This window comes from Cervus canadensis, chromosome 12 (assembly GCF_019320065.1).
Source record: "Cervus canadensis isolate Bull #8, Minnesota chromosome 12, ASM1932006v1, whole genome shotgun sequence".
In the NCBI taxonomy this organism is placed as follows: domain Eukaryota; kingdom Metazoa; phylum Chordata; class Mammalia; order Artiodactyla; family Cervidae; genus Cervus; species Cervus canadensis.
The window spans coordinates 17,688,052-17,714,496 of NC_057397.1; the positions used below are offsets into that span (position 1 = coordinate 17,688,052).

The window sequence follows — 26,445 nt, forward strand, 5'->3', positions numbered from 1 at the left end:
TACATTTATCAGGATAGATAACAACTATAAACTAGGTTTATTCCAGGAAAACTGGTATGTATTCTTATCTAGGTTTTAGTCAATTTTTCAAAATTAGCACATATAACAACATCCTTTTTTTTTTTTCTCTTATTTAGATTTCTTTTTTTCCTCCAAAGAGATCAAAAAAATTTTCCATAAATTCATCATGATCTTCCCAGGAAATAAAGCAGCTTCTGTCCAAATAAGGAATGTGGGAATCTAAACTAATTTTCAGGTTCCAGACATACAGTTCATCTAATAATTAAATACTGCTTTCTTTCAGAAGTATCCATATTTAGTTCTTTATCTGAAGCCCACAGGATCAGATTTTTCTTTGAATTCAGAGATTGAACATTTTTAGGAAGGTAATTCAGATAGTGTGTGGGTCTGTGTGTGTGTGTGTTAACTACCCCAGAAGGATTTGAAATAACTCTCTGTAACCAAATATATTAATTTTTCTTCAGTGAAATATATAAAGATTCACTCTAACTGAGAGCAAGAAATATTATAAACAGCCTCACATGAAATTTAGTTGTCAAATGAGTTGCATTAAATTACAAAATATTTCAGTTTTTATAACCTTTTGGATTTTGAATTATGATTGGGGATTTTAACCTATTTTATCAATATCATTGCTATTAATAGTTGGCCATGCCACTTGGAATGATTTCATAGCCAATGATTTCTGGAAAATTCTGACTTCAAAGAGCCAAGTATATTTTTCCCCTAAACCATAGCTTTGTCTCCCATACTGACTTTTACATCCTAAGTTGATATAAATACACTTTGTGGAATCACCTTGATCTTTAAAAGAATTGCTGCTCAAATGCATTGCCAGCCTTTGCTATGGAGTATTTGGAAAAGCCATCTTGAGCCTAAATGCTCCCAGGAGAAATTCTTCTTCCCTTTTAGATACTTTGTCTTCAAGGATCAAGTTTTTACATTATGGGCTTCCTATATCCCCCCAACGTATAAAAATATGAGTCTGCATTTTTATTTCAGTTGCTCCAAAAGTCAAAGTGACTTTTTTGCTTCGTGTTTCTATGGGAGAACGCTTCATTGCAAGTCATGAACTTTAAATGCACAACCCTCTCTTTTGCTAAAGAGACAGCAGCCCAAATTTCTACCTTCTAACTCTACAAGGCATGACATTCTGTTTTATGGTTTTTTAACAGGATAATGGCTTGGGCATTTCTGGAGTGAATATGATTATATTTGTTGATTGGGTTTGTTAAAAATGCACTCACATTTGGCCTCTGCTAACAAGAACATAAAATACATTGCAGACATTAATGATCCCAGATAGTCTGCCCATTAGGACGTTAAGAAGCAGATGTGATTAAAGAGACATGTACTCAGTACCTTACAGGCAAAATTGCTCATACTACTTTGGATTAACTGAATGTTAAGGATTACAGACATGAGGCTTTGCTGGGCAGACATCCCCCCCACCCCATGTGGCACATTCTCTAGACTAATAACTAGAACAGGGGCAGCAACAACAAAACCTAAGTATCTTACTACTACAAAGAATTTTTATGTTCCCTAGCCAGCCACTTTGCTGGGAACTTTACACATTGCTATTTTTACTTGGCTTGACAAATCTTAGCTATTATTAGCTTTTAGCATAGGTGAGGAAACTGAGGCTTAGCTATTTAAAAGCCGGAGACCTCTACATGAGGAAGTGTTAATTGAAATGAAAGAGAAAAAGCAAAAGGGAAATAATGTTAAAAGAACACTTACTCTGTTCCAGATATTTCATGTCAATTGGTATTCAAAGTGGCTCAGAAAATATATAATCTTATTCCCCAGATAAGAAAGCTGAAGTTTAGAGAGATTAAGTACATCAAAATTACAATTTTAGTAGAGGCAAATGGGAAAGATCAGATGAAAATACTTGAGTCTGTCTACTGCTTTCCATTACATAATGTGTGTATACTCAGTCACTCAGTCGTGTCTAACTCTGCAACCCCTTGGACTGCAGTCCATAAGACTGCTCTGTCCATGGAATTTTTCAGGTAAGAATACTGGAATGGGTTGCCATTTCCTCTTCCAGGGGATCTTCCTGACCCAGAGATCTAACCAGCATCTCTTGCATCTCCTGCATTGGCAAGAGGATTCTTTACCACTGTGCCACCTGGGAAGCCCCATTACATAATACTGTCTGCTAGTTGGGTACTAAGCCTGGATTTACTGGGGGAGTTATTAATCTCTGCCTTATAGTATCTATAAGATTTGCTGGGGGCAGTTATTAATTTCTGCCTTATGGTAGCTATAAGATTTACTGGGGGCAGTTATTAATTTCTGCCTTATAGTAGCTTGGGCTTCCCTGATAGCTCAGTTGGTAAAGAATCCGCCTGCAGTGCAGGAGACCCCAGTTCGATTCCTGGGTCAGGAAGATCCCCTGGGAAAGGGATAGGCTACCCACTCCAGTATTCTTGAGCTTCCCTTGTGGCTAAGCTGGTAAACAATCCACCTGCAATACGGGTAGACCTGGGTTAGATCCCTGGATTGGGAAGATCCCCTGGAGAAGGGAAAGGCTGCCCGCTTCAGTATTCTGGTGTGGAGAGTTCCAAGGACTATATAGTCCATGGGTTTGCAAAGAGTCAGACACCACTGAGAGACTTTCACATAGTAACTCATTGTCTATGTTGGGAAGGAATTTGTATACACATGACTAGTACTGGAGTGAAGAGAGAATTCTTAAAGTATGTTCCAGATGTATATTTGAGGCTTTGGGGAAAGAAGCTTCCCCCAGTTCCTTTCATTTGTAGGGAGATTAGTTGATGTAACATTCCTGGTCTCTCCATAGTAAAGCTTGAACCCTCATCAGAAACAAAGCAACACTACTTAAGAGTGTGTAATAATTGTGCTTTATAATAAGAAATATATGTGTGATCCCTGAGGCTTCCTTGGTGGCTCAGATGATAAAGAACCTGCCTGCAATGCAGGAGACCCAGGCTCGATCCCTGGGTCAGGAAGATCCCCTGGAGAAGGAAATGGCAACCCATTCCAGTATTCTTGCCTGGAGAATCCCACAGACAGAGGAGCCTGGTGGGCTACAGTCCATGGGTTCTCCAAAGAGTTGGACACGACTGAGCGACTAACATACATATGGTCCCTAGCCCTGTTTCTGGCACCAGAGCTTCTACAAACATTGGAATTCCCTAGGTGGTGAGAAAAATAAAGGTGTCTTGTGTTATGTTAATGAGGTGACTCAAAAGTCATCCTAGTTCAACTAAAGATGGGTTTGGGGGTAGGGGCTGGTCAGCAGAGGAAACAACCAGACGTTTAGAAGGTTGAAAACTTGCAGTCTCATCCCCTTAATCTCTGGGGAGGAGAAAGGGCTGAATGTCCATTAAATCACCCAATCAGTTGCCAATGACAGGTGATTTAATCAGTCATGTGTGAAGCAGCGAATGGTGCTCACCATCAAGTTCTACAAAGGTTAAATTACTAGCCTTTGCAATTGCTGAGTGGTAGTATGCCATAAAAGAAATTCAGGAGCAAACCCAGAGTGAGGTACCCTGAGCTTTAGAAAAACAGCCCCTTAGGTAGTGACAGATTTCTCAGGAAAATAATGTGGTGATCTGCAGGCTGATCTGGAAGGTGAGAACTGCTGGTGCAGTTCCAGTATGGTTGGTACAAAGGTCTGAGAACCAGGAGAACTGATGGGAGCTCCTGTCCAAAGACTGGCAGGCCCAAGACCTAGGAAGATCTAGTGCTTCAGTTTTTGAGTCCAAAGGTAGGAAAAAGCTAATATCCCAGCTCAAAGATGGACAGACGGGGAGAATCCCCTCTTACTCAAGGAAGTGCTGCTGCTTTAGTCGCTAAGTCATGTCCGACTCTTGCAACCCATGGGGTGTAGCTGGCTAGGCTCCTCTGTCCATGGGATCCTCCAGGCAAGAACACTGAAGTGGGTTGTTATTTCCTTCTCCACGGGATATTCCCAACCTGGGAATCAGACCTGGGTCTTCTGCGTCACAGGCAAATGCTTTACCAACTGAGCTATGAGAGAAGCCCTACTCAAGGAAGGGTCAGCTTTTATATTATATTCAGACCTTCACTGATTGAATGAGGCTCAACTAAATTACGGAGGGTAATCTGCTGTACTCAATCCACGGATTTAAATTAATCTCACCCAAAAACACTCCTACAGAAACACCCAGAATACTGTTTGACCAAATAACCAGACACTCGATGGCCTAGTCAAGTTAACACACAAAGTCAAGCATCACACTAAATAAAATGCCTCATCTCCACAGGGCATTTTGCAAACAGTAGCTATTATGTTTATTATTCTAAGATGACCATTAGAAGACATACAAGGCTGTCCTTTCCCTTTTATAAAACTTCAGTCACTGGATAGAATGGAACATAGTCCTTGGACACTGCTGGGCAGGCTGCCATTTTCAAAAAGGGCCTAAATCATCATGAAATGAGAAAATATAAGGAAAGAAAGATCCCTAAATAAGCAAAAGGTAAAACATACCAAGGATTATAAGCCTGGATCTATGCCCATTAGGATCTGAGCTTTGTTAGAATCTGATTTCTTATAACTCCTTCTTAAAGAGGATTTATAGTTACTTGGGCTGATGGAGATCCAGCCTGGTAAGAGGCCAGTGATACTCCATTCCTTCTCTGCATTTCCACCTGAAAAGAAAGACACATCTGTTATATGTCACTTAGAGCATTGCTCACTTCCTCTATAGTATCAATTGCTGAAATGCCATGAGAAATAACATTATCATCATCATTATAGTAAAGAGCAATATTGCATAAGAACCTAGAATGTTAGGTCCATGAATCAAGGCAAATTGGAAGTGGTCAAACAGGAGATTGCAAGAGTGAATGTCGACATTCTAGGAATCAGCAAACTAAGATGGACTGGAATGGGTGAATTTAACTCAGATGACCATTATATCTACTATTGTGGGCAGGAATCCCTTAGAAGAAATGGAGTAGCCATCATGGTCAGTAGGAGTCCAAATGCAGTACTTGGATGCAATCTCAAAAATGACAGAATAATGTCTGTTCATTTCCAAGGCAAACCATTCAATATCATGGTAATCCAAGCCTATGCCCCAACCAGTAATGCTGAAGAAGCTGAAGTTGAATGGTTCTATGAAGACCTACAAGACCTTTTAGAACTAACACCCAAAAAAGATGTCCTTTTCATTATAGGAGACTGGAATGCAAAAGTAGGAAGTCAGGAAACACCTGGAGTAACAGGCAAATTTGGTCTTGAAGTACGGAATGAAGCAGGGCAAAGGTTTTGCCAAGAGAACGCACTGGTCATAGCAAATACCCTCTTCCAACAACACAAGAGAAGGCTCTACACATGGACATCACCAGATGGTCAACACCAAAATCAGGCTAATTATATTCTTTTCAGCCAAAGATGGAGAAGCTCTATACAGTCAGCAAAAACAAGACCGGGAGCTGACTGTGGCTCAGATTATGAACTCCTTATTGCCAAATTTAACTTAAATTGAAGAAAGTAAGGAAAACCACTAGACCATTCAGGTGTGACCTAATCAAATCCCTTACGATTATACAGTGGAAGTGAGAAATAGATTCAAGGGACTAGATCTGATAGAGTGCCTGATGAACTATGGACAGAAGTTCATGACATTGTACAGAAGACAGGGATTAAGACGATCCCCATGGAAAAGAAATGCAAAAAGGCAAAATGGCTGTGTGAGGTGGCCTTACAAATAGCTGTGGAAAGAAGGGAAGTGAAAAGCAAAGGAGAAAAGGAAAGATATTCCCATCTGAATGCAGAGTTCCAAAGAATAGCAAGGAGAGATAAAAAAGTCTTCCTCAGTGATCAATGAAAAGAGATAGAGGAAAACAACAGTATGGGGAAAACTAGAGATCTCTTCAAGAAAATTAGAGATACCAAGGGAACATTTCATGCAAAGATGGATTCGATAAAGGACAGAAATAGTATGGACCTAACAGAAGCAAAAGATATTAAGAAGAGGTGGCAAGAATACACAGAAGAACTGTACAAAAAAGTTCTTCAAGACCCAAATAATCATGATGGTATGATCACTCACCTAGAGCCAGACATCCTGGAATGTGAACTCAAGCAGGCCTTAGAAAGCATCACTATGAACAAAGCTATGGAGGTGATGGAATTACAGTTGAGCTCTTTCAAATCCTGAAAGATGATGCGGTCAAAGTGCTGCACTCAATATGCCAGCAAATTTGGAAAACTCAGTAGTGGCCACAGGACTGGAAAAGGTCAGTTTTCATTCCAATCCCAAAGAAAGGCAATGCCAAAGAATGCTCAAACTACTGCACAATTGCACTCATCTCACACGCAAGTAAAGTAATACTCGAAATTCTCCAAGCCAGGCTTCGACAATATGTGAACTGTGAACTTAGATGTTCAAGCTGGTTTTAGAAAAGGTAGAGGAACCAGAAATCAAATCGCCAATATCCGCTGGATCATCGAAAAAGCAAGAGAGTTCCAGAAAAACATCTATTTCTGCTTTATTGACTATGCCAAAGCCTTCGACTGTGTGGATCACAGTAAACTGTGGAAAATTCTGAAAGAGATGGGAATACCAGACCATCTGACCTTTCTCTTGAGAAATCTGAATGCAGGTCAGGAAGCAACAGTTAGAACTGGACATGGAACAACAGACTGGTTCCAAATAGGAAAAGGAGTACATCAAGGCTGTATATTGTCACCCTGCTTATTTAACTTATATGCAGAGTACATCATGGGAAATGCTGGGCTGGTTGAAGCACAAGCTGGAATCAAGATTGCTGGGAGAAATACCAATAACCTCAGATATGCAGATGACACCACCCTTATGGCAGAAAGTGAAGAGGAACTAAAAAGCCTCTTGATGAAAGTGAAAGAGGAGAGTGAAAAAGTTGGCATGAAGCTCAACATTTAGAAAACTAAGATCATGGCATCTGGTCCCATCACTTCACAGAAAATAGATGAGGAAACAGTGGAAGCAGTGTCAGACTTTATTTTTCTGGGCTCCAAAATCACTACAGATGTGATTGCAGCCATGAAATTAAAAGATGCTTACTCTTTGGAAGGAAAGTTATGACTAATCTAGACAGCATATTTAAAAGCAGAGACATTACTTTGCCAACAAAGGTCCATCTAGTCAAGGCTGTGGTTTTTCCAGTGGTCATGTATGGATGTGAGAGGTGGACTGTGAAGAAAGTTGAGCACCAAAAAATTGATGCTTTTGAATTGTGGTGTTGGAGAAGCCTCTTGAGAGTCCCTTGGACTGCAAGGAGATCCAACAAGTCCATCCTAAAGGAGATCAGTCCTGAATATTCATTGGAAGTACTGACGCTGAAGCTGAAACTCCAGTATTTTGGCCACCTCATGAGAAGATTTGACTCATTGGAAAAGACCCTAATACTGGGAAGGATTGGGGACAGGAGGAGAAGGGGACAGAGAATGAGATGGCCGGATGGCATCACTGACTGGATGGACATGAGTTTGAGTAACCTCCGGGAGTTGGTGATGGACAGGGAGGCCTGGCGTGCTGTGATCCATGGGGTTGCAAAGAGTCGGACACAACTGAGCAACTGAACTGAACTGAGTAACAACAACTTGTATTTATTTGGTACTTCCTATTTTCCAGGGACTGTTTTAAGCACATTTGATCTTCATAAAAACAACTTTGAGCTTAGGCACTATTATTACTTCCAATTTTCATATTAGAAAACCAGGGCTTATATAAATATTTCCACCCTTTTAATCATAAACCCAAAATTGATAACATTTACTGAGTCCTTTCTGTAGATGAGACATTTTCCCAAACACTTTTACTATGTTATCTCATAGAAACTTCACAACAGATTTATTTTATATAAAGTCTTATTAATGAACCCCATGAAACAGATTGGAAACTTGAGTCTTAAAAAACATCCTGTCCAAGATCATGGACTTCAAAAGAGAGTTTCTTGGATTATAACTTATGCCTATTTGACTCTGGGACTTATGCTCATGGTTAGAGCACCACCTGGCCTTTTCCATCTTTTCTAAGAGGTCAGGTGAAAGAAACGACCAAGAGGAACCAGGAGACCCGGATTGTCAGGCCAGATCTGATGTTAATGTCCTAGGACACCCTGAATAAGTCTCTTCCTGTCTGGGTCTCAATTTCATCTCAGTAACCTAAGAAGGGCTCAAACTAGAAATCCCAGTGGGTCTTTCCCTTCCCTCTAGTATGAGACAGTGTAGTATACTGGAAGGACTGTGGAGTTTGGGGTCTAACAGCCCTGGGTGTGAATCCGAGCACCCCCTTTCCTACCCTCACTTAAAAGGTCTGTAGTCTTGAGCATTTATTTAATTTGCCTATTCTTATTCATTTATTCAAAACTATAAATTGGGTACCTATTTTGTGCTTCCCTGGATCTCAGATGGTAAAGCCTCTGCCTGCAATGCAGGAGACCTGGGTTTGATTCCTGGGCTGGGAAGATCCTCTGGAAAAGGGAAAGGCAACCCCCTCCAGTATTCTTGCCTTGAGAATCCCATGGACAGAGGAGCCTGACGGGCTATAATCCATGGGGTCGCACAGAGTGGGACATGACTGAGCGACTAATACCACCATCACTATTTTGTGCTACAGATCATATTTCTCTGGGATGAACACAAGGATCACATCCATGCCTCCATGGATTTATGATCTAGTGGAAGAAAAAAAAATCACACCGAATCAAACCTACAGCATAGAGAAGCTTATTAAGACTCAATGACAATACATGCCCAGCGCACACTGCCTGTTACTTGAGGTGCCTTTGGAGCAATGGCTGAATGACGTCTCAGTTCACGCGGTCCTGAGAAATGCTAGAAATTGCTTCTTCAGCTTTTGCTTTCTATTGTGTGATCTGAAAGGTTTTCCCCGCCCCTCCCCCCACTTCCTTAGTCCTCACATGGATGGATCCCATGAGTTAATTCTCTTCATTTTCACCCATGAGTCAGATGGACCCAGGGGTTGAAACTAAGATGTATGTTAGATTCTGCAGGACAGGGCTCTTACGTGTCACTCAAGAGCCCTGAGGAAAGGTAGACTGTTGTGGCCAATGACAGCAGGAAACACTCCGTGCAGGGTCTTGAGCTCGAAGGCCAGTGGGCTGCAGGGCTGTGGTTAAATTGCTTGGAGGGTTGGGAGGCAGATGAACAGGACAAGCAGAAGTAAGGATGATGTTTACTACCCACTGGCTCGGTGATCTCAGGCAGATCACTGTTCTGTGAGCGATGTTCTCTTCATCTCCTTGGATCACTTAGAGAACTTGGGTACTCCCCTTTATTGTAGCACCTGTCATTTTACCTGGTAGTCATTTTTTCCAGTTGGGTGAGCTGTGTCCATGTCCATGGTCTCTACCCTAATCCAGCCATGGGCACCTCTGACTTGAATCACATTAAAACCTTTCAACACCAAAAAAACGTTTCCCCCCTTTGCCCTCTGATCTATATGTAGACAGAGTAATGTCAAATGGTAAATATAATCTCCTCATTCTAATTTACAACCCTTTAATGGTTTCCCACTCGTCTTGAGATAAGTAACAAATCCTTAGCATGACTTCTGAGTCTTCTCCAGGCTTACCTCATTCTTCTTTCTTCTTACTCTCTGAACTCCAGTCATACTGGCCTCCTCTCATTTCCCCCTGATTCCGAAGCCTTGACCCAGTCTTTTCTCTCTACCTGGAACACTTTTCCTGACCCTCAACCTACTGGTTAGTTGACTGTCATTTATTCTTCATATCCTAGCCCAGGTGTTACTTCCTAAAGAAATACTTTTCCTGAACCTTAAACTAGATGAGGGGCCTCTCCTTCGTAGCTTTACTATAGTTTGTCATTTTAGCGGGGTAGTATTCTAAAACATTTTATTTTGTAGTGGGGTGTAGCCGATTAACAAACAATGTTGTGATTGTTTCAAGTGAACAGCGAAGGGACTCAGCCATACATGTACATATATCCTTTCTCCCCCAAACTCCCTTCCCATCCAGACTGCCACATAACACTGAGCAGAGATGTGTACTTTTTTTTTTTTTTTGTAATAAGACTTTATTTATTTTTGGCTGTGCTGGGTCTTGGTCGCTATGTGGGCTTTCTCTAGTTGTCGAAGGCAGGGCCTATTCTCTAGTTGCGGTGCATGGGCTTCTCATTGCGGCGGCTTCTCTTGTTGCAGAGCACGTGCTGTAGGTGCGTGGGCTTGAAGGGTCGTGGTTTGTGGGCTTTAGAGCATGGCCTCAGTAGTTATGGTGCACGGACTTAGTTGCCTGTGGGACCTTCCTGGACCAGGGATGAACTGTTCTTGGACTGGCAGGCGGATTCTTAACCACTGGACCACCAGGGAAGTCCTAGTGGTGTATTTTCTTTGTATTAATATTTTATATTTTTTGTTTTAACATTTTTAAATGTCTCTCCCATCTGACTGTTAGTTCCATGAGCAAAGAGCATGCATTTTATTACTTGATGCTTATCATCTACCATAGTGCTTGTTACATACTAAGCATCAAATGAATATTTGTAGAACAAATAAATGAAGGAAGGAAGAAATGAATAAACTTATCTAACCCCACCCTTGGAGACTGAGGGCCAAGCCTTCTTTATTATGGTCCCAGCCCCTAGTAAATTACCTGGAATTAACAGAAAGTTCTCTACAAGTATATGTTGATAGGAGGTACTTGAGGAGCCGTTGTACGGGATGATCTGAGAGTCTCACTGAACAGTAGGTCTCTGTGACACTGAGCCTCCATGCTCCCACTTCTCACAATGACAGGGAGTTGCCTGTGTCACATCATGCCTTGACTCTCACAATTATATCAAAACCCAAGACTTTGGACAAAGCCTTTCTGTTTTCAAGAGTTTAAGATGCTTGATGGATCTAAACTGGGTCTATGACCCTGGTCACACTTTGTCTTTCTTGTTAATCAAGGACGTATGTCTGCTGATTTTAACAGGGCCTCAAGGTTCCTTGAGCTACTGAGATGAGGCTACGTCAGTGTTTGGGTAGCCTAGGAAAAACGGGGACAGAGGGATTGAGAAATGTTAATTGAAATGAAGCGTGTGCAAAAGGACGAAGGGTCACACATGTGAGGAGCAGTGAACAGAGAGGTGCTGGCCGGGGTGTTTAACAGGCTGTGTGCTCACAGGTCTTTCCCTTAAGGACGCCCAGAGAGGCCCCTTCCGGAAAGTGAGTCCCTCCAGAAGGAGCCCCATGAGCACTGATGCTGAGAAGTCAGCCTGCTAGTTTTCTGGCCTAAGTCCTGTTCTCTTTTAAAGCACCAGGCTGGAAGAGAGAGCATTCTTTATATATAAAACTGTCCTGTGGAAGACAGGGACAGAATTCAAAGTTCTGAGGACTGGAGTGGGCTGCCATTCCCTTCTCCAGGGGCTCTTCCCGACCCAGTGATCAAACCTGGGTCTCCTGCACTGCAGGTGGATTCTTTAATGTCGGAGCCACCAAGGAAGCCCCAAAATCAAGGCAGCCTTATATAATTCACTTGGTAATTGCTGATGTCAGTCCCTGCTCTGAGTCTCTACATAATTAATAGCTGGTGTTTGCATGGTTGCTTGAAGATTTTAAAGAAACTCTCACATGTATTTTCCTCAGCAAATCCCCACAACACTACAATGCTGATATTACTGTTTTGCATTTTATGCAACAAGAAGCTAGCATAAGGGACTCAGCCAAAGTCAGGTGGCTGCTAAGTAGAAAAGTTGGGAAGTGGAAATAGTACTCAGGTATGCTGCACTAATACCCAGTGTTTTGTTCATTTTATCCTGGGATTTCTGTGGCGATGCAGTGGTTAAGGTTCCATGCTTCCACTGCAGGGAGCACGGGTTCAATCCCTGGTCAGGGAACTTAAGATCCCACATGCCATGTGACATAGCCAAAAAAAAATGTGGTTTTATTTTTTACTACAATGCCCTATAGCACCTCATTACTATGCTGCTGTGAATGAATCACATGGGCTCAGATGCGTGGCAGTTTTCAGAGATCTCGGATTGTGCTCTTGATGAGAGGAGAAGAGAGAAATGTCCACATGTGAATGGAGATCTGAGGAATCAGAGGTTGTTCAGCTTTCCTTCTGATCAGCTGCCTGTTCTCCACGGTCCCAGCCACTGTCTGCTCCCAGGCCTCTAGCATGTGGTGTCAGGGCCACTCCGGGCATCTCCCTGCCTCAGGTTTTCTCTCCATATCTCCCACAACCAGCTATGCCTGCTCCAGCCGGACTGACTTTCCTTAAAATATAAATTTGAATCACACGATTTTCCTCCTTAAAATTCTTTGGGGGTTTTCCATTACCTCCAGGATAAAGTGCAGAATCCTCAGCAGGGCAAATACATCATTCATAGCTTGCCCATTCTCTGTGATATCCCTTCATCACTTACCAAGAGCCCATAGGTGGTGTGTGATACCAGGGGAAGCACATGACTAGGTCTGGTGCCCAGGGACCGCCCAGTCTGGAGAGGGGTTTCAGACGTCCCGGTGTTCATCTTCTGGCCACCGCAGGAGGGTCCTCCTTTCCCAAACTCTGCTTGTTTCTCTCATCCTCACCCTCTAGGATGTCTACTGCACCTCCCCTCCACATACCCATCTACCCCAACCGCCCACCACTAGCGTTCTGCCTAGTGAATCCATCCTAGAAGGCAAATTTGTGTTGTTATATTCTTCACTCTGACAAGCCTCTTACAGCTTCCAACAGGTTAGTTCATTCCACTTTCTTTGCCTTATTTACAGCATCGCCTTGGCGCTGGATTATAATTATTCGTGTGAAATCTGTGTTTCCATAGCCCTGTGAACACCTTGCTGGGAGGGACCCTGAGTGCCAGCACAGCACAAGCCTCCAGGCGCAGTACTGATTTCTCTTCAGCCTTCCCTGCATGTCTGACACATGCAGGTTTAGCTTCCAGAACAATCCTTGGCCACCTGTCCTGCCCCATTCATTAGAGGCAATCTTTCCATGGAAGGGTAGTTTTGCTCTGTGTCCTGTCCACTGGCGCCTAGTCCACTGCATAGCTCACAGTGAGATCTCAAGGAACAGCTGGTGCTTTGGGAAGATGACAGGGCTTGTTGTTAACCCATAATTGACTGGGGGTTTTTGCAGAAACAAATACCTGTGGCTTTAATATGTCTCCAGTCAATAACGTGTTAAAATTGCTGGGAGAACATAACTAGCACATTTTTGTAATATATATATACACATATGCATTTATATACACACATATATGCATATATATGTATAAACACAAATATATGTATAACACAGGCATACCTGGGAGATATTGCATGTCAGGTTCGAGTCCAGACCATTATAATAAAGCAAATATCCCATAAAGCAAGTCACCCAAAGTGTTTGGTTTCCCAGTGCATCTAAAGGTTCATGTAAGAGCATTATGTCTGAAAAACAATGTACATACTTCGAGTTCAAAATACTCTTTTGCTAAAAAATATTAATGAACATCTGAGCCTTTAGTGAGTCATAGTAGTAACATCAAAGATCACTGATCACAGATCACCACAACATACAACATTAATGAAAGGTTTGAAATATTGTAAGAATTACTAACACATGACAGAAATAGGAAGTAAGCAAATGCTGCTAGAAAAATGGTGTCAGAAAAAAAAATGGTGCCAGAAGACTTGCTCAATGCAGGGTTGCCATAATCTTCAATTTGAAAAAAATCACAAAATCTGCAAAGTATAATAAAGTGAAATAAAACAAGGTATGCCTGTATATGTGTAGACATGTATATGCCTGTGTATGAATATAAATATATATAACGTAATATACTGGGTTGGCCAAAAATGTACATCATGTGACAAAACCTGAACAAATTTTTGGCCAACCCAATAGATACATCCATTCATTAGACATAACCATACATGTGCACATTCTAGTTTATGTTGGATTCATAGGTATTCACATTATTGCATATTTGCACACAAATATACAGACTGCAAAAGTGTTATGTATACCCATCACATACAGTCTCAACAAAGGTATTACATGTGTCCACCACACATGATCCAGTGTATCATTCCTGTTCACATGAAGCAGCACAGGCAGAGCAAAATATATCATCAGAGAAAGATTCATTGGTATGCATTTGCATTCACACTTGCAAAATATGCCATTACACACACTGATGAGAGCAGAGCTAATCTTTTATGCTCTGTGTATCCTCACTTCCAGAAGCATTTTCACAGATGCTGATGTTTTTCCTGATTCCTATGTTCAGTCACTCTCAGAGGTATAAGGGATATACAGATTCTTATACATGCATATGCATGTTTATATACTATACACTTCTTTTATACACCCATTTGTACTCATACATGCATGTGCTCACATACACACGCTTATGTACACACACATGCCCAGTATACCTTGGGAAGTTGCTTGAATTCCCCTCTGTGACAAGACAGCATTTAAAGACAAACATAAAAAAAAGAAATATATCAAAAGTAGGTAAGTAGATAGACACAGCAGGAACACACACAGAAGTAGACAAATATTTTAACTCTATCTTACATCATCTACCTGTAACGACTGATGCATCTGCATTTCCTATATATGTATCTTATGTATGTGGGGTACACATTTACCACATCCACAAACACAAGGAATCCCAGGTCAGATGACTCTTCCTACTTCCCATGTCTCCCCAAATACCAAAGAGAGCCAGTGGATCTGCAGATTCTTTGTGCCATCCTCAAGGAAAAGAGAGGGTTATGCCCAGGCCACTTGCAAGTGAAAATCTTTGCGAGGCACCACTGCCAGTGAGGCCCCCAAAATTAGCATGGCTCAGGAGGAGACTGACCATGAAGGAATGTTTTCCTACTTAGCTAAAAAGAGCCGGCTCCTTTGAACACACACTTTCTGCTCAGAACTCCTAATGCATTCCACATTTGGCCATTAAATCCTAATTGGAGGCCTGCGGGGGAAGGTATGGGGGCCCAGTCTGCCAGCATTTCCTGAGTCACATCTCTGCAAGACCCAGCCTGACCCTGTGCCCTTGTTTGACCTGCCCTTCTGAACTCTTAATCCTACTACTGGTCACAAAGAATTAGGAGCTCAATTGACTCTTGAAACCACAGGAATGTCCCCTCTGGTCTTCCTCTTGTCATCTGCCGTTGCTACTCCCCACCCCCATCCACCACCCACCCCACCCCCCACCCCCACCAACCCCGAATATATACACACTTTGTTATCCTTTCCTTTCCTCCTCCTTGGTAAAGAGTCAGGATGTCTTGTGAGAGCTTGATTGCAAGGCTCCAAAAGCCTGAGATTTTTATGATGGAACAATTGTCCTTGGTAAATGTCAGGCCTTGTATTTGATGATATTTATGACCTTTTTTCTATTAGTCTGCCATCTTCCTGAGAAATTATGACTTTCGTCCTGTCAGCCCAACCAGGCCAATTTTGTATATAGTAAGTGCTGTGTGGACACCAAGGAGCCTGCTCTCCCCAGCCCAACTGACTCTCTGTCCCATGAGATTCAGGGCATAGCTCACCAGGTACCAGTAAGCAACCAGGGAAATAAGGATGAAACAGCCTTGAAATGATCACTTTAGAGGGCATGGATGACTGGGAATGAGAGCTAGCCTTAGCTCTGACATTCATTAGCCATGCTAACTTGTACAAGGATCAAGCATCTTGGATCTTTGGCATTATCATCCAAAAAATTGTGATAATACTATTGATGTATGTGATGCATGCTAAGTCACTTCAGTTGTATCTGACTCTTTGTGACCGTGAATTGTAACCCGCCAGGCTCCTCTGTTCATGGGACTCTCCAGGCAAGAAGACTGGAGTGGGTTACCATGCCCTCCTCCCGAGGAGTCTTCCCAACCCAGGGATTGAATTCGTGTCTCTTACATCTCCTGCATTGGCAGGTGCGTTCTTTACCGCTAGCTCCACCTGGCAAGCCCAATACTATTGATACTATATATAAAATTGATAACTAATGAGGGCCTACTGTACAGCTCAGGAAACTACTCAACGCTCTGTGGTGATCTAATTGGGAAGAAAATCCAAAAAAGAGGGGCTATATGTGTACATATAGCTATTTCACTTTGCGTACAGAAAAACTAATCTACATTGTAAAGCAACTGTATGCCAATAAAAATTAACTTTTTAAATTTTATTAATAAATTATACATTTATAAATTAATTATATATATTATATATATATAATATATAATTATATATAAATGTATAAATTATTAATAAATAATACATTAATAAATGAATATAGGGAAAAGGGCTTTGAACAATTTAAATATTAATCCAATATCATTAACCTAGAAATAATAGCGGGATTCTCTCTTCATCAACGGGAGCTACAAGATCGACTAAGAAAGAGAGATGATGATCGCCCTGAAATCTGATGAAAATCACTTTTCATGGCTACTGGTACAAAATACAGGGAGACAAATTCTGGTTCTAGCTAAGAAACAATTTCCCAAGGATGAGACAGTTAGAGGATGAAATGGGATGCTTTGGAGTCTGTGGTTTCCTCATCATCAAGGGCTTCTTGATCATGTCAGTTTCCTTGCTTCTCCTGCTTCAATTCTACTTTTTCAGAGGTGACTTCTCCTATAGATCGAAATCTTCTCCAGTTACTGAGCTCACCAGAGAAGGTCAGGCACAAATAGTTAGACCCCAATTTCCCTATCTAGAAAGGCCTGAGAGTAAAGCACAGGTCTACACCTGGACTCTGAAGTCCCCATCATGACTACTGAGTACCACCTGTCAGTACAGTAGTTAAAAACATGGGTGCCAATCACAGACTCATAAGTTTAAATCCTTGATGCATCCCTTAGTAGCTTCAAGGCACTGAACAACTTAACGAAATTCTCTGAGCCTCAGTTTTCTTATTTTTAAAATGGGCATCATGATACTACCTACTTTGTAAGATCACTGTGAGATTAAATAAATAATCCATTTAATGTAGATGTACCAGTTTCTAGCATGGAGAAAGGTTTTGGTAACGTTAGCTTTGGCCATTATAATGATGACAGTGTTGATGGTGGGTTGATGATGATCCAAAGCTGAATTTTCTTGAATATGAATTTTTTTATATTAGACTCAGGAGCCAGTTCCATGCAAAGAATTCAATTCAAGCCTGTTGCCTATATTCAGGACACAATGGAAAAAAAAAATAGAGGATGCTATAAATAAAATAAATTGGAGGAAGGGGGGCTCATTTAGGCTGAGTGAGGGAGGGCAGCTGTAGAGCAGTGGCATTTAGCTTAGCTCTAAAGCATGAATAGGGGTTATCCAGGTGTGGAGTGGAGGGAGGAGCATAAAGGTAGAGAAGAGAGAGAACATGGGCAGTGATCCAGAGACATGAAAAATGTTTGGTGAGTTGAAGTAACCAGATAAAAGATGTGCCTGGAGCATGCCAAATGGCACTCTGCAAGATCTTTCAGAGCCTGTCCATCAACCTTGTTCAACCTTTCTGCTCAAGGAAGTATATTAACACAAGAATGGCAGGATCAGTTTTATGTAAGTCACATGCAATTAAATCAGGGGCAGAATTTGAAACAAACATTTTAACAGAGCCTAGTAGTATTGCTGTTAGTCTTTTGCTAAGTTAATGAAGAAGGAAAGGAAGGCTGACCAAATCATGGTTGCAATATGTTGCAGTGTCTCACAGAATTATTATAAACTGTCCTACCAGCTGTCATTTATGAGCTCTGGTGCTCAGCAGAGGCTAGATCACCATCACTAGAGTCTACAAGGTCAGATTCTTATTTTGTGCATTTCTAGAGCCTGGAAATTTTATATGTCACATAAGTAGGTACCCAATATAATTTTCTGAATTAAATGAGTCAGATCTAAGGACTCCCTGAACCACTGTCAGCAGTGGGTGGCTTCTTCAGCTCTTGGACTTAGAAGCTCACTCTTCTAATACACTGGTCCTCAGATCAGTTCAGTCCAGGATGAAGTGTTCTCAGATCCCAGCATCTCAGACATTTTTGGGGAATCTAGGCCACGTGCTAACACTCTTCTAAATAATTCTGCATTCTCACTGGACACTTGACTGCTTTCTTTGTGGACAAGCATATGGGAGAAGTTTAGTAAGATATTTGGTAAGTATTCTTGGTTTCTCTCAGTTTTCCCACACATTCCAAACTGAGTGAAATAATACTAGGAAGTTAAATTCAATCAGCATCATAAAACCTATGTGAATATTTTTATAATAATGTGATAAAGGAAGCATTCCAAACTGAAGAATTTGCAGTAAGAAAACAACTATAAGCAAGGTGATATGTGAAATATATCTTCATTCTGCTTTTTAAAATGTTCTGCATTATGAAAAAAATTTTATGTATTCTTCATCCTATTTTGTTTTTGATGTGAAATGGTAGCCCTAGTAGATGATAGTTCATTTAATGTATTTAGGTGTCAAAATAAAAATCAGTTTCCAGAATGTTTTAGGTAACATGTTCTTAGTCTTCAGAATCTTAAAATTTGGGATCGATCCAAACCAGAGAACGTGTCAGAGAGATAAATGAAGATTTCAGGGATCCGTGTGAAGCAGGCTTTGAATATAAAGTCTGCCACTTGAACAAGTGGAATTTGTACATATGTCATTATTTTTGAGGAAAATATTTGAAATTTCACCTCCATTATGAGGTAGAATATAATTTTAGTTATTCTATAACTAGTTAAGTGAGAGACAGAATTCACAGTTCTTTCTGGAGCCAGATTACATCTTAAGAGACAGTACATGCTACTAACAGCACCAAAAGATTTACTGAATTAATAAATTAGTGGATGAATGATCTTATTGGAAGGATTAAGGGCCTTAATACCATACAAATGGGCTTCCCAGGTAGTGCTTGCCAATGCAGGAGAGAGACCCTGGGTCAGGAAGGAAATGGCAACCCACTCCAGTATTCTTGCCTGGAGAATCCCATGGACAGAGGAGGCTGGTGGTGGAGTCACAAAGAATCAGATACAACTGAATGACTGAGCACAGACCATATAAATATGAATTTGAATTTTGGCTTTGTCAGTTACCATTGTTGGTATTTTCTTTAAGTGTCTTAGCCAGTTGAGTCTGCTATAATGAAATATCAGACTGAACAGCGTATGAAAAAAACAAAAATGATTTTTCATATTTGGGGGGCGTAGAGTCTGAGATCAGAGTTGAACCTAGTCAAGTTGCAAACTACCATTTTCTCCTTGTATCCTCAACTGGCAGATAAAGAGTGAAGAGAGCTCTCTGGGATCTTTTTTTAAAAGGGCACTAATCCCATTCATGGGCTTCCCAAGTGTCTCAGTGGTAAAGAATCCACTTGCCAAGCAGGAGACTCGGGTCCAAACCTTGGGTCAGGAAGATCCCCTGGAGAAGGAAATGGCTACCCACTCCAGTATTCTTGCTGAAGAAATTCCGCAGACAGAGGAGCCTGGTGGGCTACAGTCCATTGGAAGAGTCAGACACAACTCAGTGACTGAACAGCAGCAGCAGCAATCTCATTCATAAGGGGCTCCAGACTCATGACCTAATTACCTTCCGAAGGCCCCACTTCCTCATACCATCAGACTGGAGGTTATATTCCAACATACAAATTTTGGAGGGACACAAAGATTCAGCCTATAACGTTAAGCATTCAGTCTACCATTCCCTGTAAGGGGCTCAGATATTCTCACTCATTGCTAATGGAAGCAGAGTGGATGTGATGACCTGGCAGAGATTTAAAAGACCATGTGGTTGACTTGTGACCTCTCCCAAGTTCTTTTCAGAGTCCCCTCTTTTAGCCAAATCTGACCAGGCAGACACATGAAACAAGCCAAGGCTGATCCACAAAAAATAAATGTGTGTTGTTACAAGCCTCTGAAATAGCTTTGGTTGTTCATTTCTGCCTCACAAACTTGAAAAATCTGTTGCAATATTTGTTTGATCTTGGCCACTAAACCACTTCAAGCCTCTTTCCTCATCTGTAAAATGGGGATAATATATACCTCCTTTATAAAGGAACTGTGGGGATTTTATGAGAAAACACTGTGCCAAACATAATACATGGAACAAAAAATGTCTGAAGTATCTTCATTTATTTGAAATCTTTTCAAGCTCATTCTCTCACATAACTGCTTTATTTATTTATTTTCCCATTCAAGCATCTCCATTTATCAAACACCTATTATGAACTGCATTCTTTGGCAAGCATTGTGCCAACAAGGTAATGTTTTCTTATGTTTTCTAGCTGAAGAGGGAAAAAAAACCATGGAAAAACAATGTGCATAGGTCAGGTACAAAGGTTTCTAGATGAAAGCAAATCCCTGTCTTAAAAGGAACTCTGATTCCCACTAGTGTTTTAATTAATAGATTTAAATATTTTATGAAAGTTCACATAATCAAACCCAATTAATAGGCCCGAGAAACCAATCCAGATATCCAGACTACAAAACAGGATTGTTTTAACCTATATCAGTGCTGAAATGTAGAGAAAAGTTACTCAGTAACATGGAAGTGGAAAATTGGCAATCAAAGGAAAGCTCATTAAAAATAGTGTTAAAAATATATCCTGGCACCAAAGGGAGGAGTAGTATTTCTTGAAGTGTGGTTCTCTGAACACCTGTGTCAGAATCACCTGGGAGACTAATTAAAAGGCAGAGTCCTCATCTCTGCCCAGACTTATCTGATTGGACACATTAAAGAAGCCAATTTGTAAGTCTCTGCAGGTTTGCTTCAGGACTTAATGCCACTATCTTATTACTTAATTTCTGATATGTTTTTTACTATAGTATGTATAGTATACACTGAGTGAAATGTACAAATCCTAAATGTTAAGTCTGGTGTACAGTTTATTCATTTGACCCAATTAAACTGATCTCACATGGCCCTCACCACCAAAAACAAGACGCAGAACATTTTCATCACCTGAGAAAGTTCCCCATGTCTTTTCCTAGTTCCCAACCTCTGCCCAGAGATAACCTCTTTCTAACTTCTGTCACCATAGGTTTTATTTAAATCTACATAAATGGAATTACACAATGTATGTAAGCGTGTGACTTGCTTTGTACATATTTTTGAGATTCAGTCATGTTGCTGTAGGTATCTATCATTTGTTCCTTTGAGTAACGTTAGAGAATACTAAGTATATGAAAATTTCTATCAGTTGTCCTATTCACAGACATAAAGATTGTCTCAAGTTTGGGGCTGTTATGAATAAGGATTTTATAAACACTCTTATTTTTGTGGGCATATATTTTTATTTCTCTTGTATAAATACATAGTAGAAATGGTGGATCGTAGAGTAAACATATATTTAAATTTATACAATACTGCCAAAGAGTTCTCGTATTCCTACCAGCAATGTATGAGAGTTCCAGTTTGTCCACATCCTTGCCAGTCTTTGGTGTGTTTAGTCATTTTCACTTTTGCCATACTAGTGACATGCCTGACATGGCAGTTCTTATTTTCACTTCAGTGGAGACTGTGTGTGCTAAGTCGCTTCAGTCATATCAGACTCTTTGTGACCTTATAGACTGTAGCCCACCAGGCTCCCCTGTCCACGGGATCTTCCCCACAAGAATACAGGAGTGGTTGCCATGCCGGTCTCTAGGGGGTCTTCCCAACCCAGGGATTGAACCCCTGTCTCTTGCATCTCCTGTGTGGTCAGTCAGAGTCTATCACTAGTGCCACCATGCATGAGTGCTCGGCACTTCACTTGTGTCCAACTCTCGGCACCACCAAGGGGACTAACAAAGTTAATCTGATGGCTACTAATGTACTCCTGGCTCTTTGCAGATGATCTTTGGTGAAATGTCAGTTCAAGTCATTTGACCTGTCTTCCCCATGCTCACCACGTCTGGAGAAGCACAGATCTGGAGGTAAGTGCCCTGACCTCACAGTCGAAAGCCTTGGTTCCCGACTGACTCTGCCATGAGTCAGGTATGTGAATTGAAGGTCAAGTTGGCTTGTTTGTTTCCTCATCTACAGAATGTGGGGTCTACCTGTCATTCCTTTACTTATTTCCTTTTTGTGTTCATGGAAAGAGAACCAAAGAGAGAAATGAGGGAACAACCAACCATTCCTTAAAGAAGAGACAGTCCTCAGGGAGATCTGAAAAAAATGCACAAATCAGACCTGCAGCTTTTTGCATTAGTTTCTACATTAACACATAAAGGTTCAATAACTAAAGGCTATTTTTTAGTAACTGCAGAAGCAAATGTAGGGAGAATATTGTTGATTTAAAGGTTTCCTTACCTTTACCCTTAGTCTCACCTCACTCCACATAGTTAATACTCCCCAGCTTCCATGAATGGGAAAGATCTGAAGGGAGCCACTGAGAGTTCAGAGGATGATGGGTCCCTGAAATTGAATAATTTTTTGGCCATCTCCCTGAAAGCCGATGACAGACCAAGATGGGTTTATGGACACATAGCTTTGAGGATGATCAGATGAGGCTTTAGTATGGCAAGAAGAAACTAAAAAAAGGCAAAGAGTTCTGTGTGCGTGTGTGTGTGCAGGCGAGCAGTCTCTGAAAAGACTTTCCACACCTTGGCGTGGCCCAGATCAGTTCTTTTGCTGTGTGCATCCAAGGCCTCTTTAGAGGACTTGTAGCCAATACAGTAACAATGGGAGACTCATTAAATATCAAACAAGATAAGCCCCTGTAAGAGACTGTGTGGTCTCTGTTATTCTAAAATCCATCTCGAGGGAAATGTGAGGAAAGGATCTTAATCAGTTTAGTTTTGTTTTCCCATCTGTAACTATACATGGCATTGAAACAATATAGAAATTAAGTTAATATATACAAAAGTAAAGGTATGTTTATTTCTCATGGTTTTGTGGACTAAAACCAATGCTCTCCATATGAGGGAAGAATTTTTGTGTTCTAATGCAACATGTCTAACTCTGGCAAGTAGCCATGGAACCAGCACAACCCACAGAAGTATGTCTGAGTCAGACCAGCCAAAAACCTATTCCCTTAGCAATTCTTACTCATGTTATCACTATTTTTTTTTAAACTAAGAACGATTGGATACTAATGTGAGAATCTATTACAGACACTTTTTTCCCCATAAAACTATGTACTGAAGACTTACTTAGTCATAGCACTCATTCTCTACAAATCCTTTTGCTGTCTTTGGAAACTCCTAAGTTAAAGAATACTCCCAGGTATATACATTCATAGTAGCAGACATAAGACACAGTGTACCATGTCTGTGCTGGTGGAAGGCACCATGGTGCTCTTTCCCAGTGAACCTGGAGGTGGTGAGAATCCTTCACAATTCAGATCTATGGGCACCCATAGCTGAGCAGTCTGAATCATCATAAAAACAGAAGCTTCCCTGTGGTTCCTCTCATCGATCCTTGGCCTAGGTATCTGGAATCTGACTCCTCTAATGAGGAATATCAGGCCTAGACTAGCTAAAACTTGGTCAGATCCCACAGCCATGTTTATGTCTTGCTTGTGCCGCCCCTTCTTTCATCACGTGTAGGGTTTCTCGTGCTGTTTCCCCTGTCCAGCTTTGCCTCTCTAGAGGCTTCTGCAAACAGCAGTCCTTTTGCCCCATCATGTGTTTTCAGCCAAAGTGTATCAGATGCTCCTATCAACCTTTGGCTTTGTAGACACTGTGTTCTCTCCTTGTATCATTTTACGGCATTCTTCTCACCGTCACCACCACCACTACTGAAGAGGATATTCTGATGAGGAGATAAACCTGATGATCAAGCGAGTGAAGTATCATGAGTTTTGGGCACATAGTTTCTGTTGTCCGTCAGCCTCATCCCTCCTTTTGACTCTTGGGACTAGCAGTTCATAAGCCATGTCTGCCAGACACCCTTGCCAACAGGCTCCTTTTTCGTTTATGCCATTGGAGGCATACATGGGAGTCTGGAAGGAGTGAAGAAGAAAAAGTAATTTCCCCCCCATCTCTTGGTGGCCTCTCCAGCAGTGGGCAGCAACTGCTAGCTGGTGTGTGTGCAGTCCCGGGCTCCCATCAGGCAGCTCGGTTCCAACATCATCAGAGTTGGTGGTGGGCAATGGTGAGCGCCAAGTAAAACCATTCATGTTCTTTTTTGTTTCTGCAGCCTTGGAGGGGTAGTCTTATATTAGTCTCCTAGAGTTACTAACCTGTGACTGTCTCGTTTTTATCCTTCTAGTCCTTCTAACGCCTTTGTCAGCGGTGATCTGTTTCCAGTTCCTAATTTCGTAATACCCAGAGAGGACTGCTTCCTAATGCAGAAAGTGAAGGGCAAACAGGAAGATTATTACTTATGAGTTGTCTTCAAAGAACTCTAAGAGGCTGAAGTAATAGTTATGAATCATATCCTAGAAGCACCGCTATCAGATTTATCACCATTTAAACTAAACACTCGAACATTCTCTAGAATAGGAGTCAGCAAACATTTATACGTAAGGAGTCAGTCAACATGGTGGGGTTGATGGCTTGTGAAGTCTGTATTATAAGTACTCAACAATTCTGCTGCTGCAGCAGGAAAGCAGCCATAGACAATACACAGACAGGTGGGCATGGCCATGTTCCAATAAAACTTTATTTACAAAAATAGGCAGCAAGTCAGATTTGGCCTGTGAGTGGTAATTTGATTCCTGCTCTGGAGTGTCTAGAAAGTGAGGGTAAAACAGATAAGAGGACATAATCCAGGCATTCATTTCAGTCATCCATCGTTACTCATTTATTCAATTTCAAATCTATTATCAGTTATTTATTGATGTTGCTCTAGGTAACTGGGCTTCCCAGGTGACTTAGATGGGTAAAGAATCTGCCTGCCATGCAGGAGACTTGGGTTCAATCTCTGGATTGGGAAGATCCCTTGGAGGAAGACACGGCAACCCACTCCAGTATTCTTGCCTGGAGAATCCTATGGACAGAAGAGACTTGTGGGCTACAGTTCGTGGGGTCGCAAAGAGTCAGACACAACTGAGTGACTAACACTTTCACTTTTGTGTAGCTGGGCTACAATGGAGATTAAAATATACACATTTTGAAGAAGGAATATTTAACTTGATTAAATCACAAGAAAATCAAAATTTTAGTAATTCTGGAAGTGAATGTCCCTTACTCTCTAAATTCCACACCTTTCCCTGTTAGCTTTTCCCCAATCTTAACTCTCGGCCACCTGTCCTTGTGTAATCCTGCCATGTCTCTAACTCTGACTTAGGAAGTCCTTCTTTCATGCAATGAAAGGACATTTATTACACAGATGAGCACTAGCTTTCCAATCCAAATACAAGGCTTTAATCAGCTCTGAGAAACACTTAAAGCATGCAGAGCCTCTAAAATGCATTATCCTCTGGAAAAAAAACCACTCCCCTACACACAAAACAATTCCCTTGTTTTTATCATGAAAGAAACAAAAGATACCAACAAAATGCTTTCATGTATCCCCTAAATAATGCCTATAATTAAATGCACCGTGTATGTGATTGAAAAAAATTTAATTTGCTTTCCAGCTTCCTCTAAATAACGCCATAAGATCAAAGCAACAGATCATTTTAAGTTTCTTAGATATTTTTTTCAAGCACTAGCATTAATCCATCAAGAACAAAAATATCTTCTTCTATTCTGGAAAAGAACAATGGTAACTGAAGTTTCTCAAATTCATCTCAAATCTAATTATCAATTCAAAATCCTACTTGGAACTTGTTTGCTTCCTGTCACAAAATGGAATTACTTCCAGAATTCAAGTTATCTTTTAAAATATTTTTAAAATTGCTTTTAATTAGAAGCAATTTCAAACCTTAAAAAAATTGTTCATGTAAGATTAGTGCAAAGAATTGATATATCTTCATTTACCCAGATATCCTGTTGATGTTTTACCAGTTGTCCCAATAATATTCTTTATGATCAAAGGGTCCGATCTAGTATTATATATCGTTCTGAGTTGTCGGGTTTCTCTGATCTCCTTCAACTTGCTTTAGTTGCTCAGTCTTTTCTTGGTTTTTCTGACCATCACATTTTTGAAGATCACTGATCAGTTATTTAATAGAATGTCTTTCTTTTGGGGTTTCTCCAGTGTTTCGCCATAATTAGACCCAGGTCATACATTTTTGGCTAGAATATCAACAGAAGTGATGCTGTGTTCTTATTGTCTCCCATTCAAATGGCACAAGATGCCAACTTTTCCATCACTGATGGCATTAATATTGGTCACTTGGTATCATCGAGTTTACTTCATAGTTATTTTTGCTATTAATAAGTATCTCATGAGGTGATTCTTTGAGTCTGCAAAATCCTATTTTGCATCTCATTTCCATCCTTTAGTTTTACATCCACTGATATTTCTCACCCAAATTATTTCTATGATGATCATCAAATAACTTTAAACTCCATCACTCCATCCATATTTATTACTGTAACAAAGAGCCCTCATCTTGCCCCATTTATTTATTCATTTATATCATTGAAGATACATGGATTCCTAGTTTACTGAATGAGCTA

The 26,445-nt window shown here is 40.9% G+C and overlaps 1 long non-coding RNA gene across 1 annotated transcript in view; it reads left to right on the forward strand.

Annotated features, from left to right (window-relative positions):
• The window catches only part of LOC122451017, a 304,542-nt gene that overhangs the window by 45,175 nt on the left and 232,922 nt on the right, over positions 1–26,445 (forward strand). The window contains exon 3 of the long non-coding RNA XR_006272289.1: positions 21,785–21,867. This is a non-coding gene — a long non-coding RNA (uncharacterized LOC122451017). The remainder of the gene's footprint in view (positions 1–21,784; positions 21,868–26,445) is intronic.